At 39.1% G+C, this 17,035-nt stretch overlaps 1 long non-coding RNA gene across 1 annotated transcript in view; it reads left to right on the top strand.

The window, feature by feature from the left end:
• The first annotated feature begins 6,610 nt into the window (after positions 1-6,610).
• The window catches only part of LOC130143362 (uncharacterized), a 73,875-nt gene continuing 63,450 nt past the window's right edge, over positions 6,611-17,035 (top strand). Inside the window, exons 1-2 of the long non-coding RNA XR_008819727.1 lie at positions 6,611-6,794; positions 12,100-12,141. This is a non-coding gene — a long non-coding RNA (uncharacterized LOC130143362). The remainder of the gene's footprint in view (positions 6,795-12,099; positions 12,142-17,035) is intronic.

Genomic DNA, 17,035 nt, shown 5'->3' with positions numbered 1-17,035 from the left:
TAGCCATCATGGGAGCCAATAACTTCACCTGCCAAGTCCCCCCCCTGAAAATGTGTGGTCCCATGGACCTCACACCCAATTCTAGGTCGGGCCTCAGTATGCTGTTTTAATACAAATTATAATTGTGTCCCTTTGGCTTCTTGGCAGTACCTTTGACTGTGATGGCAGAATTTAGAACTTTCTTGAGTTTTATTACCCAGTTATCTAAGGTAAGAAGGACATTAGACATTACTTACATTGTTTTCATAGTGACAGCTTCCCTACATCGTTACAGTATTGATATAGCCAGTTATCTTTATAACTGATTCTGGCCACAACTTAATAGTTACAATCTGAAGCAACTTCATGATTTTGCAAGCGTTAAATGCAAATAAACACCCAAATATCTACTCGATAGCCCACGTATTTACCATTTTAATGTTCTTACTGACTTCGGGTGTGCACTGCAAAATTGTGGCATAATACTATTGCCTATCTCCAGTAGAATACTGCAACAATCTTTTGAACATTTTTTTACAGGAAAAAGCATTAAGAACCAGACTTAGATCTTTAATCTAGTTTTTAGTCATTCTACTATATGTATTACTCACTATACAAAAACATGCTCTATTACACTTACAGTCTTATATTGTAAACCAGATAAATAATTGTTAATTTGCTGCAACCTGTCTTTATGGGTTATTGGAGAAACAGGAAGAAATCAGTTCTTTTATGTCTCTGAAGAGGTTATGCCCTTTATTGGCCAGGAGCTTGTACACCTAGTGTTGTTCTAATAGGGAAGTGAAGATAAATAATTACCTCTACGTCTGTTCTGGAAACACCAATAACTAATTACATGGGTTTACTTTCCTGATTTATTAAGGAGTGAGTAAAAAAAGAAGTTTCTAAAAAAGTAGCCCTAATAGTGTTGTAGAAACACTGCATACAGGCAGCTTCAACTTTACAGAATATCATATACAGTATTTTTGAGAAATTCTTCCTCCCCATGGTCCCTAGGCTGAGAAAATTGGAGAGATTTTAATCTAAATCTAAATCTAAATCTAAATCTAAATCTAAGTCTAAGATTGGAATAAATTCATGCAGTGATTGTATTCAAGAGGGTAATTTTTGCACCTTTCATAGTTACGTCCATGTTCTCTGAATATGTTGACACTGAAAATGTTAAAATTAATGTTTTAACTAATAAGCTTTCTAAGTATAAAAGAGATAAAGGGTACCTTGTGTTGGTTAAACATAGACCAGAATGAGATGTCATCTAAAACATACGTAAACATAGTTTAAACTTAATTTAGGGGTTCTTGCAGAAATAACCAGTGAAATGTTGTGGCATGTACTAAGCTGTTCAGCTAGAAGGTTGTTAAGATTCCCTTCTGACTCTGAAATCCTAGGGACTGAATTCTATCTCCTATAAACTGTCACAGTTCCATTAAATTTCTTTATACTACATAGAGAGTGTAAAGATCTGCTTTTGTGAATGTGTGAAAGTCAGCCAAGTATCAACAAAACAGGCAGTTCTTTTTAGAACATTACAAAAACATGGAAATGACTGCACATCAGAATTGTAAATGTTTTACAAAAGAAAATGGTTTACTACCATTTATTTGAAGCAATAAACTGTTGCAGATTATCAGGTATTACCTGGAAAAGAAATTCAGCTAATACGATATTGCAAAATAAAGCTCATACATTGTGAATCATATTCCAAGGCTTTATACTTAGAACAGAGATTTCTGTACAAATTCTAATGTAATATTCAGAGTACCAGTTATATTGCATGGTAGCAGTACCACGGTACCTGGTAACCAGGTTTCCTTTGCCCACAGACTAGAGCTGTAGCTTGGCATCCGAGGTAAATATAATCCTTATGCAAATGGTGGAATTCAAGGTGTAATACATCTCTCATTTTCAGTAATCCACAGGAGATTTTCTAATAGTAAGCATTCTTCAGTCAGTTTTCTAATGTGACTTTCATATATGGAAATGTCTTGTCTATATTCCCACATTTCCTTCTTAAGTAACTGATTTTCCTCCGTGACATTTGTTAGTGCTGTTGATAACCTCTTGCATTCTCCTTTTGCACTGGTCAAGTTAGACTTTAAAAGATCAATATCTGCTTTTGCATTTCCGATTTCAGCCGTTGATTTCTTTTCTGCAGGAGCTTTACCTGACTGGAGTTTCTTAAAGTCCTTCTGCAGCATCTGTTTAGTATAACATTCCTGCAGGGTCATTTAAAGGTTAAGTTTTTTTGCTTCCAGTGTTAGCACTAGCCAAAGATATATTTGCATTAATCGAAGATGTGTTTGCATTAACTGAAGATGAGTTTCCAGTTCAGATTTTGCTGTGTTTTCTTTTATTTCTTGCATTTCAGTCTGATTTCTTTCAAGCTCTTGAAGGCTTTCAGGCTCCTGAAAGCTTTCAGTCTCTAGGGAACTATTTTCTTTTGTAAACCCCTGGGATATTTCTATCTTAAGCTTTTTATTTGTTTCTTTTAACTTGAAGCATTCCCTTTGCAAGAACTTTAGGATTATACCAAGCCTCTCTCTTTCACAGGTAACAGCACTCATCTCTTCTTTTACTTTCTGGTTCCTAATGTAAAAGTCATGTTTTGTGACATACGGTATCTGTATTGAATGTTGGTTTCCATTACTGAGTTGATTTCTCTCTTCCTCAAGGATGTTTTTCTGGTTTTGGAGTTCTTTGCATTTGCTTAAGAAGTTCTTTGCTTCCTTAATACATTCCTTGTTATCTTCTTGTGATTTAACCAACTGGATTTGCACACTTCTGTTTTCTTCAGCTAAATTCTTGATTTGTGTATTACATTATATTTTTTCTTTCAAAGACTCTATGGTAACATTAAGAATTTCCACTTTGTTCTTGAGAGAGAAATTTTCATGTGGAAGATCATGTACTGTTTTTTGCAGATGCTCAGGATTTTTCAGGGACTTTTGCAATGCTTCAATTTTGCCATTGTATTGGGAGGCTACTTTGATTTTGCTGAACTTCTGATTTCCTGGCCTTAGTAATGTTTGATTTAAAGTGGTCTGTTGTTGTTTTTCTTTTTTTAGTTGCTCTTTGTTATCAACTATTAGTAGCTTATCTTTCACCATTTCAGGAAAAGAACCTGGATTCTGTCACCTTCACTGTAATTGATTCGAAATTCTTTATGTACATTTTTGCTTTGAGATTCTGCTTTTTCACTGTATACTGTTGTAGAGGAACCACTCCATCGATTGGCACGTTTGGAGTCTTTACAAAATTCTTGATCAAAATGTAGGCAATTTTCTTTAACTGAAACTAACCCAATATGTGATTCATCTAAAGAGGTCACCATTTCTTCACTTATCTTTTAAGTTATTTAATTTTTCTTTGGATAAAAAGCTAGATTTTTCTGTAGTATCTGCTAACAGATCCAGATCATTATGAACTGACTTCTGAAATTCTTGTTTCAGCAGCTTGGTAGGATAGTTACTATTGTCTATTTTACGAAATTCTTTCCAAACTTTGGGAAAAGGTACATGATGTTTAGATTCACTCAAAATGGCCTTCTCATAGGCAGCATTCAGCATTTCTGTCTCCAAATCAGTGCCAGTTAGCAAATATCCACATTTATGTTCATTTTTTCTTGCAAGTATTCTGTTGTTTCCAAACAAATTTTCTGAATTTTCAACCTTTTCAGTTGCTATAGTTTTAAGCGAAATCCTGTGTGGAATATTTATATCACTGACAGCATTTCCAATATTGGAATTTACTTCCACATGCTCATCTGAGCAGGGTTCTCGATCATGTTGAACTTTTCCCTTAGAAGACAGTGATTCAGGATTCACCATCAGCTACCCCACAAAATAAAAACCAAAAGTAAAAAACTTGTCATGTTGTAAAAATTGTGAAGCATTGCAGTACTAGAAACATAAGACAAATAAACTGTTACGAAAGCCACTTATCAATCAAGACTTGTACAGTTTACTTCTGCCAATGCCTTTTATCCATTAAAAGAATCTAAACAATTATTGTACACCCCATTTCATTGATTACTGGGCTTTGGAGCAGGCACAAAATACCAGGTGTCCTAAATTGATTAAGTATATTTCCAGCAGAGGAGAGATGACTTAAGGAGACTGTAGTTTGTTTTTGTCATCCCAGTCCCTATGAAATAAGGGCTAACTGGAGTTCACACTAAATATAGACAGAAAAAGTAGGGTTTATGCAGCTTTTGATAGGAGAGGGACAAAATGTATTCCCTGCCCTCATTTCTCTCTCTTCTCTCCTTGACTGTCTGCCCTGTCTCCTTATATGCTTTGCATTGTATTCTGTGCCCACTGAAAATAATTCAAATTAATTGAGGAAGATCAGGTTACAGTTTTACCTGTGCAAAGCAAAAGTGAGTTTTAATCATAATGGGTGGGAGGGAATAGTTTATGTAATTATGGCTAAAGTTCTCCTACCCAGAAAAAGGTCAGGAAGATGATACAGTTGTTTTTTAGGTTTTTGCTTAATCCAGAATACCCCTTGGATTGTTTTTCAAAAAACCACATTACTCTCAAAACCCAAGATCCAGCTAAAAAACAACTGGTTTGTAGGTAAAAATTGTTGAACAGACCAGAAATGCATCCCTTGGTGTGCAAGTCATCAGAATCTTGTCTGAACTACATAGTGGAGCTTTCATTTCAAATATATTTTTATTTAGTATCTCACGGGTTTTAGGCTGTACCTGAAAAAGATTGAGATTGTTCACAGAAAACTTAAATGTAGAAATATTTCATTTTCCAAAACCATCCTATTACTCAAGAAGTTCTTCCTTAGGAAGGACAGAGCCAGAGAGAAGTGGCATGTAGGAATATGGAATTGTCTATAAACAGCAAACTTTAAAGCTAAATGTCCTTTCAGCACCAGCTATTCAGCTTTTATATAAAGAACCAGATAAAACAATGGCAGAAAAATGCTCCTGAAAAGGTGGCTTAGCATCTTGTCAAATGTGGTGGCTTGCAACTATAGAACAGGTTCTGCTGACAGTGACATAATGTGGAATTAAATTCTTTGAAAATAACAAAGCTTCCTTGAGTTTACAGCGATATAAATGAGAGAAGGATCTAGTCCTTCCTTCCCCCTCCCCCAGTTTTGTTTTTCCTGTTTTTCTGAGGTTTTAAAAAATCGTTAATAAGCGCCCAAATAATACTGTGACTAAGAAAGGGTAAGAAGTGATATTATCAGCTGTTTTAAGATGGACAGAAGATTAAATGTATGCTTAAAGTACACAATAGTCAACAGATTTTAAAACACAGATCTAAAAGTATCTAAAAATGCAGCAGGAGGCTTTTGTATTTTAAGGGTGTTTGTGTTCTCTGTTTGTCGTGTTAATATTCTCCAGACTCTGTTGCCGAAATGTCTGAAATAATTCCAGCTGTTGCTGAAGAATCTAAAATGTATAAAATAAATATCAGAAAATTGCTTGGTAGTTTGGTTGGTTGTGGTGGTTGGTTTTTGGTTGGATTGTTTGTGTTTTTTTTAATATTGAGCGGAGTTAGGATATTTTCTCAGTTGAAATTACGTTTCTTTTCCAGTTCCAAGGCAGTTTGCACCCAGCCTGAGTCAACAGTTCATCAAATGCTTCTTTCACTATTCAATAGTTGTTTAGAAACTTAGTCACACTACTGGAAGGATTTCAGCCTAGTTCTTCACAGACAGTTGCTCGCGTTACAGAGAGCACTCTCACATCTGACACTACTTTGGATCTTTCTCTTTGCCGTGAGACCAAATGTGCTTCTGCTAGAATTCATACTTCAGTTCCAAAAATCATCTTTCTAGTTTAGACTGTGGCATACTGGTCAGACAACATAAGGAAGCTGGACTGTCTCTTGGATTACTAAAGGGGAACCCTAGTATCCTGCATTAACAGAATTAACATCGGCTAAGCTCTAATGACTTAGAAGTGCTTTAAAATAAATAGTGCAAATTCTTTACATATATCAAAGGAGTTTTCTCTGAATGAATCAATTCTTAGGTCACAAGAATTCAGAAGCTTAGTGAAAAATCTCAGGTAAGGGAATGAGCATGTGCATAGAACAAGATTTGTCTAGCTTTCTGTGAGTGCTGCTTTGGAAGAAGATTCCCCAAAATGTGAAGGAGGAAGAAAAGAGGCAGGCAGAGAACTACCGTACATCATATACCCGAGTTATGCAACTATACTGATGCCAAAGCCCAAATGCACTTTGCTAGTCATTATTCAAGTGGAAATTGTAGTTCCAAGTACTTTCAGAATAATTCAGCAAGTCTGATTTCCTACTAAAAACATCAACAAAGAGTGACAGCTCCTATTGTCTGGTCCTAGCCCTGCACACAGAAGTATCTTGAAACGATCAATCACGGTGTTTACATCCGTATCAAGCACTCCTCATTTGCTGAGCAATGTAAAAAAGACTCCTTTAGATTTAGAGGTCTGTGATTACCGGGATTTAACGCTTCACCCCAGCAGCTGCTGGAGCAAGGCACCTGTAGTGAGTAGCTGGCCCACGCCACTCTTGCGAAGCCTGGTGCAGGCCAGTTTGTTGGCCAGTGTTTTGGCACTAGATGCGTCTCTGCGCTGGGATGAATGCACCATATGGAAATCCTGCGAGCTACAGGGCTCCCTACACCCAGACACCCTGCTCCCGTCCGCAGTCAGAACCAAACGGGCTTCCTTCCAGCGCTGCTTGTGGGGCAGCTGGGCCTTCTGCTCCCGCTGCGTGTGATTACCTGCGGATAAGAGGGACGCTTCTACCATTAGCAGAGGGGGACGTTGCCAGGAGGAGCGATTTCAGGTATAACAAGGGAAAACTGAGGGAACTCAACGCGGCCCGACGAAGGACATAGCTGCTCATTTCTCCCGCCGGGACGGAGCAGGGCGGCCGGCCCCGGGAGGGCTCGGGGGGGGGGCAGCCCCGGCTCCCGCCACCCGCCACCCGCCACCCGCGGGCGGCTCCAGCACCCGTACCTCGGGGGCCTGCTGTCACCCGCGGGGGCCGGCCCCGGGGCAAGGCTGGGTAGCCCTGCGTGCCGGCGCCCAGCCGCTGTCTCCGCCGGGGGCTCCGGGCCCGCCTCATACCAGGCCCCCCCGAGGCGCAGGGCGGGCACAGCGCAGCGGCCGGTTCCCCCCTGCACCGAGGCGCGCCCCGCTCCGCCACAGCGACACCGCGGGGTGCCCCCCGCCGCCGCCGCCGCCGCACTCCCCGGCGGCAGCCCGGCCAGCCGCCCGCCGCTGCCTGCCCAGGCGGCCCGCAGAGCCCGCCGGGTGGCGGAGGGAGGCCGGGAAGCCAGTGCCCGCGGGTGGCTGCCCTTCGCCCCGAAATGGCGGGAGCCCCCCCCCTCGCTGAGGGGCCGGCCCTGGCCGCCGCGCGGGGATCTCCCGCCTGTGGTGGTGGCCGGGGCTGCGGGCGCTTGGGAGGGATTTGTGTTGGTTTTTTTTTTTTTTTTGGAGCTTTTTGTCGCGTAGACCTCCGTGTGTTGTTGTCACTCAGGGTGAGCTTGCTCTGTAGCTAGGCACAGCTGTGATACCTTTTCGTCATTTACATTTTAAAAGTACTGTTCTGCCACACGTTGTTTAAATTTAAACAGATTGCGTGAGCCTAGTTGCAGCCTGCCAGGAAAAAAACCTCAAAACAAACCACCACAAAAACCTCACAGAAAAAAGTTTCCCTACCAAAATATTTGGAGCTCCTAAAACATATATGAACAGTATTTATTGTTAGTGTGTTCTGTGCTTCGCTCTGAGGAGCCCACAGCGGCGTGAGGGGGCTGCCAGGCTCCGCACACAGCCAGGCCTCAGGCGAACAGCCCAGGCACAGGCCGCTAGGCCCCATCCTTGTAACACACCTGTAAGGCTGACCTGCTTGGGAAACGTTTCCTCCAGCTGCCACAGCAGCTGCTGACACACGTCCCCGAGCGGTGCTACTGAAGGTAAAGTGCTTTTTCTAACTTTAATTTAGAGCTGTCTCAGGCTTTTAACTTAAAGCTTCAATAACAGTTCATGAGTGGAAGCGGTATATTTTTTTAGATGCGCTATTGCATAAAAGCTAAAAATCTGGTGAGATTTGTTGGTAAAGGAACAAATTCAACCCCAACCATTTATTTCACATTTAAATTGTATGTAGTTATTCCTTTCAACGTTGGTTTTTGGTTTTTTTTTAATATGGAGGGAGTAAGTGGATGAAATCTATGATATAATTGGTGGGATATGCTGAAGAAATTTACGTTTTTTAGTATTCAGTCATGAGGCTTGTCATTCAGTGCTTACGCTGAAGGTTTACACATGTGCTTATACCATCCGAAAATTATAGTTCCATGGACTGACAAAGACATCAATAATGGTATACTTGAACATCATTCTGGAAAGATAGTTTGTGATTATGTAGACAAGAGTTAAGTTAGGATCATGACTCTCAGTCCTTAAGAATGGCATAGCTGTAATATTCAAGGATTTCAGGGTCTCCAAATAGTTCTAACATGTTTTTGCAGAAGTACAAAGTTAGTGAAACCCCTTTCCACCTGTTGCTGGACAGCTGAAGAGTTTAGTGACTGGAATTAGTCCAGAAGTATTACACAACACCAACAAACATAAATCTTATATTTAGCTACTTACTTACCAACCCAGAAATATTTTTTTTTCTTTTCATTTTTGTGACTTCATAAGGGGGAAAATAAGTTTTGGCCTGTGTTTGCAATCCATAATTAATAGAATATAAAATCTGTCACTGTAATGTGTCCCTCATTTACAATTTTTTTGGACCCTGTTCTAATGTTGGTGACAATGTTGTCTCCTGAGGTGTTTCTTCAGTACTCTTCTGTGAACTAGAATCGGAACTTTTTACTGGGAGTTATTGATGGAGAAATTTTCCCTTAAAGTTTTGGGAATGCCTTTCTAACAGCTAATGTTTTCGATTTTTGAATTAGGATTTCAGCTTCTCCTTAAGCTACGCTAGTAAATCAAGTATGACTTTTTTTTTTTTTTTTTTTTTTTTTTTTTTACATTGTGCTGTTTTGTCAAAGATAACTTAGAAAATGTTTGTAAGTTGTAAAAGACCATATTGTACCATGAAAGATCTGGAAGACAGCAGAAGGCTTTGCTGCCAACCAGTGTAAGAAGAAGAAGAATGAACTAGTGATGCAAGAAAAATTCACCATTTGCATAAATGTAAAAATAATTTTCAGGCTAAGCCCCTTCATGATGTTGGTATAAGCCATCCAAATCGTGGAAATTTCTCAGAATATTGCCTTTTCAGTGAAGACGGAATCATTGAGACCACTGAGTTCTGCCACTGGTAAGTGTAGGAACTGACATATGCAACACACCAAGTTGGTATTACCAGGAGTCTGTGTGAATTTCAGTCAGGGAAAGAGGAAATCCTGTGGCATACTACCAGTTTAAAGACCAAAGAAGGGTTCTAAATAATTAAACTATAAATCTACCCTGAGAAATAACATTTACTTGGAAGTTTCTTCATGGTATTCTGCTGCCTGTTTGCACCATCAGGGTGGGAGCTACAGAGACCGTTTTTAGTATATCTGCATTGTGATCTTCCTGGATTCCTGAAAAGCCAGTAATAACAGTGAGGGCAACAACAAAAGCCTTCTGGAGTTGTCAGCTCCTGCTCACAGTTAAATGAACAAGATCAGCTGTCTGAAAATAAGACAGCTTCCTAAATAGGGAGAAATGTCTAATCCCAAATTTGAGACAAACTGAGAATGGGTATGGAAGTCTTGGCCTGAAAACATATGGAAGTCTTGGCCTGAAAACAATATAATCATTGTAAAATTCTGATGTACTTGTTTATCTGAAACAAGACCAGTACCTTGTTTTGTTTAGAAACAAACTATTGTGCACATCATTTTATATAAACACGTGTCTGGAAACTGACCCATGAGAGGCCCTCTGTATTCCTGCAGCAGGAAAACCAGTGAAAAATAGCAGAATGTTCTTTTTGGATTTCTTATGCAATGTACAGGAGAATTTTCCAGTGCAGAAAGAAATGCCAAGAAAGTTAAAACACTGCACAAAATCACAGAAAACAACAGTGGGTCATTAGGCAATTAGCTGCAAATGAAGAATTGGTTTAGCCAGTTTGAGTTCTGTGTTAGCAGTCAGTGGAAATGTAGTTAGCTGTCCTTTCTTCTCTCATGAGCTCTTTTACGTAATGGTTACCTGTTGTTAAGATGAAGACTCATCTAAATTGCAGCTCCAATGCAACAGGCTTCTTAATTAAAAACACCCAAAAATGTTCACAAGAGTTGTAAAGGGAAAAGAAACTGAAACCCAAGGACAGGAGCAGATAAAATAGAGCAGCATCTGAAAATTGCCAGAAGCATAACAGTGAGTGGGTGAAATTCAGGAAGCGCTGACAAGTAAAATGAGGAAAGGAGTAGTCGGGATTCTGAGAAACAGGATTTGTTTAGCAGTGTGCAGTTACTTGAGTAAGAACAAGGCAATTAGTTATGAGATTTTATTACTAAGTTTGAGGAATAACTGTTTTTAGTGAGAAAAATCCCACTTCCACAATGTATCATTTTTTTATGACATTTAAAATATGAAGATATTTATGAAGCATTCTTAAAAATTTTCAGGCTTGGAAGAGCTGATAGAATCCATAATTCAACCTCAAATTTTAATGGTCATCAGAGAGTAAAAAATGGGGGAAAAGCCTGGTAGAAGAAGTCTAAAGTTCACTTTAAAGGTGACATTTTGGAATTTGCTAGGCTTCATAAATGAAAATTATCGGTAATTTATGAGATTGCAACCTTGGGAAAGAAAACAGAAAAGAAAATCTGCTGAAACATGCAGGGGCAAAGTAGAGTAAAAATTATGAGGAGATGATGTGATACAAGCAGTTACATTGTAGGGAAGAGCTAGGCATGCACTTAATGGAACTAAATAAACAAATGCAGTGGCCAGTTGTAATGTACAAGAGCAAAAACCTTCTTGACAAAGCCAGCAAACAGGGACAGTACAACCCTATAACGGAACAATGTACAGCACCTTGTGCAATGAAGAGTATTTCAAAGGAAACTTTCAAGGCCTCTCAGCTGCCCATGTTCTCCCATAACTTGAGACATGGAGGCTCTTCAGAGAACTTGCCAGACCAGAACTTCTGTGGCCACCAAGACAGGAACAGGGGAGAAATCCCTCAGCAGAACCCTTGTTGCACAGTCCCACTCTCTGTGTACAAGTGGTGGAGATTCCCTTTGGTCCCCAGAAGATTGTTTTGGCATTAATTTCTGAATGGGACCATGTGGATGACGTTATGTTTGTGTGGTACCTAGAGTGGCTCGCTCACCTCATTCCTCACTGTTGTTTGCCTTAAGAGCTGAGGGCTGCTGACTGGATCCCTTTTAAAGTGGGAAGTGCTACAACAGATGAATGTGAAAACTAATGTCACATTAAAGGGTTTGGTGCGGGGCGGGGGGGGGAAAAGAAAAGAAAAGTTGTGGGATGAAAGTATGTAATTGCTTGATCACATCACCAGAAAATGATTTCTGCTTTGTGGATAGGTGAATTAGATGTGGAGGTAAAACCTGACCTTGAAAAGGTAAGCTAAATAACTATTTTTTGACAAAGAATGCTTATTCCAGGCCTCAGGAGGAGTATATAAGCTGTAGAACAAGTTCCAATAAATGAGGAGGATACATTTCAACATGTCTTCTTTTGAGATATATATGTACAAACTAGTCAATAGTTTGTCATGAAGTTACTCCTTTGGTGGGCTTACTAGACAAGAGCAGATAGAAAGAAGGGATGGGAGAAGTCTTCAGGTCTCATCTCAAAGGAGCAGAAAATAAGCATCCTTTACATACCAACTTCTTGCCTCTTGCAATTATAGCCATTTAGCTGTGAACCTCTGAACCTCTTTGATACTTAGAAAAATGTGTATCTGTACTGGAGTAAAATATTCTTCTTTGAGGGAAGGGCAAATGATGTATTTTGAGTGAACGGAAAAACCCCTGTGCTTGCTTGGCCCTTGTCTTGAGCTGCTGAGCTAAGCAGAAAAAAGAAACCTTTGGAAGAGGTTGCTAATAGCCAGTGATGTGAAGCAGCATTTCATTTTATGATGTAAGTCTTTCTCTTACCTCTTACAGGGAGTCATTTTAAGATGGAAGAGACGTTCTCTGAAGATGAAGGTAAATTGTTTCTCCTTGAGATCTGAGGAGAATTCTGCTTTTCCTTCTTATTCTTATTCTTTTTCTTTTGATGATGATTCCAATAAGCAGTATGATAGACTGGCTATAATTTGAATAATATAAGAATTAATATATTTTTAAAAACTGATGCTCAATACATTTCCCACCCTTAAAAAGACTGCAAAAATATTGATTTATTTTACAAAACACTTCAACATCACCTACTGCAAACCTTTAGAAAAATGGCAGGCATTACTCTTTTAGTATGAGGGTGCAAAAAGTACCAATGATTACTAGTATTTTCCTTAACCAGTATTTGGCATTGATTTATTCTTCCTTAAAGAAAACTTTCACAGGAAGAGTCAACAACAGTATTCACTAACTGTATTTATTAAAAAAAAGGAAGAGAGATATAAATATCTAGAAATAGTCTATTGTTCTCATAACTTGCGGTAACAGATGCCAACATCTGGGGCTCAGGTCTTTGTAGCCCCATGAATCTTCTTCATGAAGTGTGGGCTACATATGAACAACTAATTAATTTTTTTTCTGTGTCCTTAATTATGACAGAAATGTTAGAATCAGCTACAGGGACAGCTGTCACCCTTTATTGTGAGACAATGAGTAGACATATTCCACAAACCTTTGAACAGGTGCAACTTAGGTTTATTAAAACATGATAGCAGTAAGTATTCAAGTATGTTAGGCGTTGGGATCTGACAGGGCGATCACGGAGACAGAATACGTTAAATATTTGGAGATGTCAGTTTGGCTCTCTACCTTGAGAGGCAATGTATAAGTTGGAGCTACTGTCAGTTTACATAAACTGATGTCTTTCAGGGAGGTCTGAGGTACCACGGGCAGAGTCATTTGAGATATAAATTAAGAAGAGGTTTCTTTTATCGCCACTGTGGCGTGCTTGCCCGCTTTTATGTGTAGGGATCTGTACAAGTGTAACTATTATATTCTACTCTACTAATTCCGTTTTACTATGTACAGTATCCTCTGTTGTTGGTACTTAAGATACAAGGTTAGACACTTAGCATTTTTGTCTGACCTTGGAATTTGGGGAAAAAAGAGATTGTCCTACTTTCAGATTACTGTATTATCTTTTGTATTGTGGTGAGAATATGAGTTTGAGCCCTTTCAGCATTCTGGAGGAGGGGTTGTTTTCAGGAAATTTAATTGCCATGAAAAGCCTTTTGGCAAACAGGAATGAGATCCGGTGCAACACTGCAGTCTGAATGCCTCAAAGGTTTTGCCTTTTTCCTGAAGAAAAAGGTGGTGTAGAACCATGATTGATTTGACAATTAATTGGCGAGATGCTACCACTGTAAGCTATATTTTACTCAATCCTTAATTCTGGATAGATCAGGACAGTAGCTGATATAATTTTTGCTAACAGACATCAAAAGCTACAACTGTGTTTAGGTGTGACTTTCAAAGAACAGCCTTTATGTCACAGGGCCATTAGAAATCCATGCTTAAAGGGGCTTAACTCATTAGCATTTTGTGGACCTGTAAGGAAAGACAGCACTGTATGTCAGTGCATCATTTCTGAAATTGCTACACTTTCACACTCTGTCAGAGTATGTCTTGATTCAGGAAGGCTGGTTGTTAATAAGCAGTGGATAGGAAGTATGTAGGAAAGGCAATTAACAGAGCTGTGTGTTGTATGTATTCACAGAGAAGAATCTCATAACAAGTCATAGTGAGAATGGGAAAGGATAGATAAATTTTGTGTCAGAGAAGAAATGAGCTGGACCTGCTGGAGCAAGTCCAGAGGAGGGCCACAAAGCTGCTCAGAGGGCCAGAGCACCTCTCCTGTGAAGGCAGGCTGAGAGAGTTGGGGTTGTTCAGCCTGGAGAAGGCTGCAGGAAGACCTTAGAGCAACCTTCCAGTATCTAAAGGGGGCCTACAGGAAAGCTGGAGAGGGACTTTTTATGAAGGCATGTAGGGATAGGCCAATGGGTAATGGCTTTAAACTGAAAGAGGGTAGCTTTAGGTAAGGTATAAGGAAGAAATCCTTCACTGTGAGGGTGGTGAGGCACTGGCCCAGGCTGCCCAGAGCAGCTGTGGATGCCCCATCCCTGGCAGTGCCCAAGGCCAGGCTGGATGGGGCTGGGAGCAACTGGTCTAGTGGGAGGTGTCCCTGCCCATGGCAGGAGGTTGGAACTGGAGGATCTTGAAGCTTCCTTGCAACCCAAACCACTTGATGATTCTATTATTTTTAGAACTGTAATCCTATATTAGGATGAAAGAATCTCCTGAAATCCCTGTGATTGTGTAGTCTTAAATAAATTTATGCTCAAACAGAAGTGTAAAGAACTAGTCCTGTTAACCCAGTGCAGGATCCTTACCTGGTCTCTCATTTTTCCAATTAATTTGAGTTTAGGGAAAAGAGAAATTGTTATAAGCCAGAGAGCAGCTGGATCAGCTGATAAAAAAACTTGCTGGTGTCTTGGTGTATGACTAGTTTTAACACATTTTACTCTGTGTGTTCTTTCTTTGTGCTGAATGGTTATTTGTGCGTTTTTCTCTCATTTTGTAACTCTGACAGCTTCTTTATTTCAACCTCAATCCACTAACCTTATGTGAAAAAAAAGCAAAAGAACAAAATGTTTATGAATTATTGTGCTATTTATCCTTCATAATGTGCCTTTTCCCTTCCATACTGTAACTGCCTTGACTGCTTACTCTGAATTCTAAACTGTGAGCTATGAATCATTTCTTACTCTTACAGTGTCTGATACAGTTGGACCATCTCTGCTTCTGAGTGTTCTTGTAATATACGCTTTTCTTATAAATAATAAAATCAGATAAGGTAAACAGTGGAATAATCTCACTTTGAAACAATTATACTTTCCAAATCATACATCCTACTTGCATATCGTTTTGAATTGGCTTGCTCAAAGAGGTGCGCGAGATCTAGAGCAGCAAACAGGAGCTGTCTGTAAAAAGTGACTGTGGTTTGGGAGGTAGGGGTATTCTTGCAGTGAAAGTAAAATGAGATGGAGGGAGTTTGCAAGAGTAAAACAGCAGAAAGGGATGCAATTCTTGGAAAAGATTAGAAAGCCAAAACAAAAGTATTTTAGCTAAGTGTCTCATATTTGACAGTTTTAACCCACTCCTAACTGTCATAAATGTGCAAGCTGTCGAAGTGAAAATGTTACAAGTCTAATCTCTGCAAAGTATATCAGCGATGAGAATTATTTATGACCCTGCCAGTTAGAAAAATTTAAGTCAGAAATATGATTACTAAATAGGTAGCATTCATTTATAATTAATAGGTTGAACGAGTTCTATACACAAACTGAATAGTCAACATGTGAAAAGGATATTTTACCTGTACGTAGACTGAAGGCCTAATTGTGCAATCATAGATTCTTTTTGGGACTTAGTCTTGCTCCAAGAATACTACCTATGCCTGTGCTTTGTATATCTGCACAACATGCAAGCACCTTGTAATTACGCTGGCTGCAAAGCTGCTGCTGGGAAACTTATATTCTTCTCTATACGTAAATGGACTGAATATTTTAGTGCCTTGTGGCAGGAGTGTACAGGGCTGCTACTGACACCCTACAGGTTTTGAGTAAAACCATAAACAACATTGCTCTTTGGCCTGAATGTGCTGAAACAATTTGGCTGCCCGTTACCTTTTTTCTCTCTCTTTTTTTTTTTTTTTTTGGCCATTGAACATATTGTTCCAGTCTTCAATGTATCTGGTCTAATTATTTCTTAACTTTTTATAGACTGCTGGTTTAGCAGGATCATTAAAAACCTCTTAAATCAAGAATATACGAAAAAGATATTTTTTTTTTAAATAATTGTACAGAGAATGAGACATCTATAAAAATCTAGTTTTGAACAGTGTCTGGAAAAGAAAGACTGTGAACAGCCTGCAAGAGGTTTTTCCTCTTTCTCAGAATCCTCTTGGTATTTACTGAATATTTTGTTTTCTGAGTAAGAAATAATAATCTTTAACTAGTCTACAGTTTCTGTGTTTCTGGCTTTGTCACTCCAATACAGTTGTAATTTTGTCAGCACATGAACTGTATGCAACAGTGTTTCTTTGAAGTTTTATTTTGGACAGCTGTACTAGCCTGTTTCAAAAAGAGAAAATTTTTCAGAGTAATATAATATACAATCTTTCAAGACTCTCCTAAAAGTTTTACTGGTCTTTGGATCATGCCCTGGTGTGGGGAGAGGGAGGATTAGGTAGACTGAGTGCAACTAAAAAGACTCACTGAGTATGCTAAAACAAATGTGTGCTTTACCATATATAGAAACAAAATCCTTTGTGAACTTGGACGTTGTGTAGATAATATTACTTACCAAGCATATGCTGTGGAGACAAAAATTTTAGTTGGTGGTACTGAGCATATGCTGAAGACTTGTATGCCTTTATTTTAAAACTTCATGTATTAAGAAAAAAATGAATAATCTGCTTGTGGAAGTTTCTTGTTAACAATTTCAAAAAAAGCTGTCTGAATAGCTTGCTTGGATGAGAGGAGAAAAAAAAAAACCACATGAAAGGGCAAATCTGCAGAGTATGGTTGCCTGTAGAGATAAAATTTGCTGGATGTATGCCATCAAACATGTTTTATTTCCCACCATTTTATTTATAAATGTATGAAGCCCCCAGCGAAAAATTAATTTTGTCCTTGTGAAAAAGCACCCCTAAAATAGGGTTTAAATCAAGCGCATGTGTTTTACGTGAAAGTCAGGTCTATACCCAACTGCACATTTGTTTCTTTTTATATGATTCATAGAAATTTGAACCAAAATCTGTGATCAAACACCTCTGAGCTTTGGAACGTCTGAAGCCGGGTCCAAATTCTGAGACTGGACATACCTCTAGTTTTAAACAGTCAGTAATTTAATTTCTGTTAAG

The sequence above is a fragment of the Falco biarmicus genome, chromosome 1, assembly GCF_023638135.1.
Source record: "Falco biarmicus isolate bFalBia1 chromosome 1, bFalBia1.pri, whole genome shotgun sequence".
Lineage (NCBI taxonomy): Eukaryota > Metazoa > Chordata > Aves > Falconiformes > Falconidae > Falco > Falco biarmicus.
Note: the sequence above shows the minus strand (reverse complement) of the source record. Positions and strands in the feature narration are given on the sequence as shown.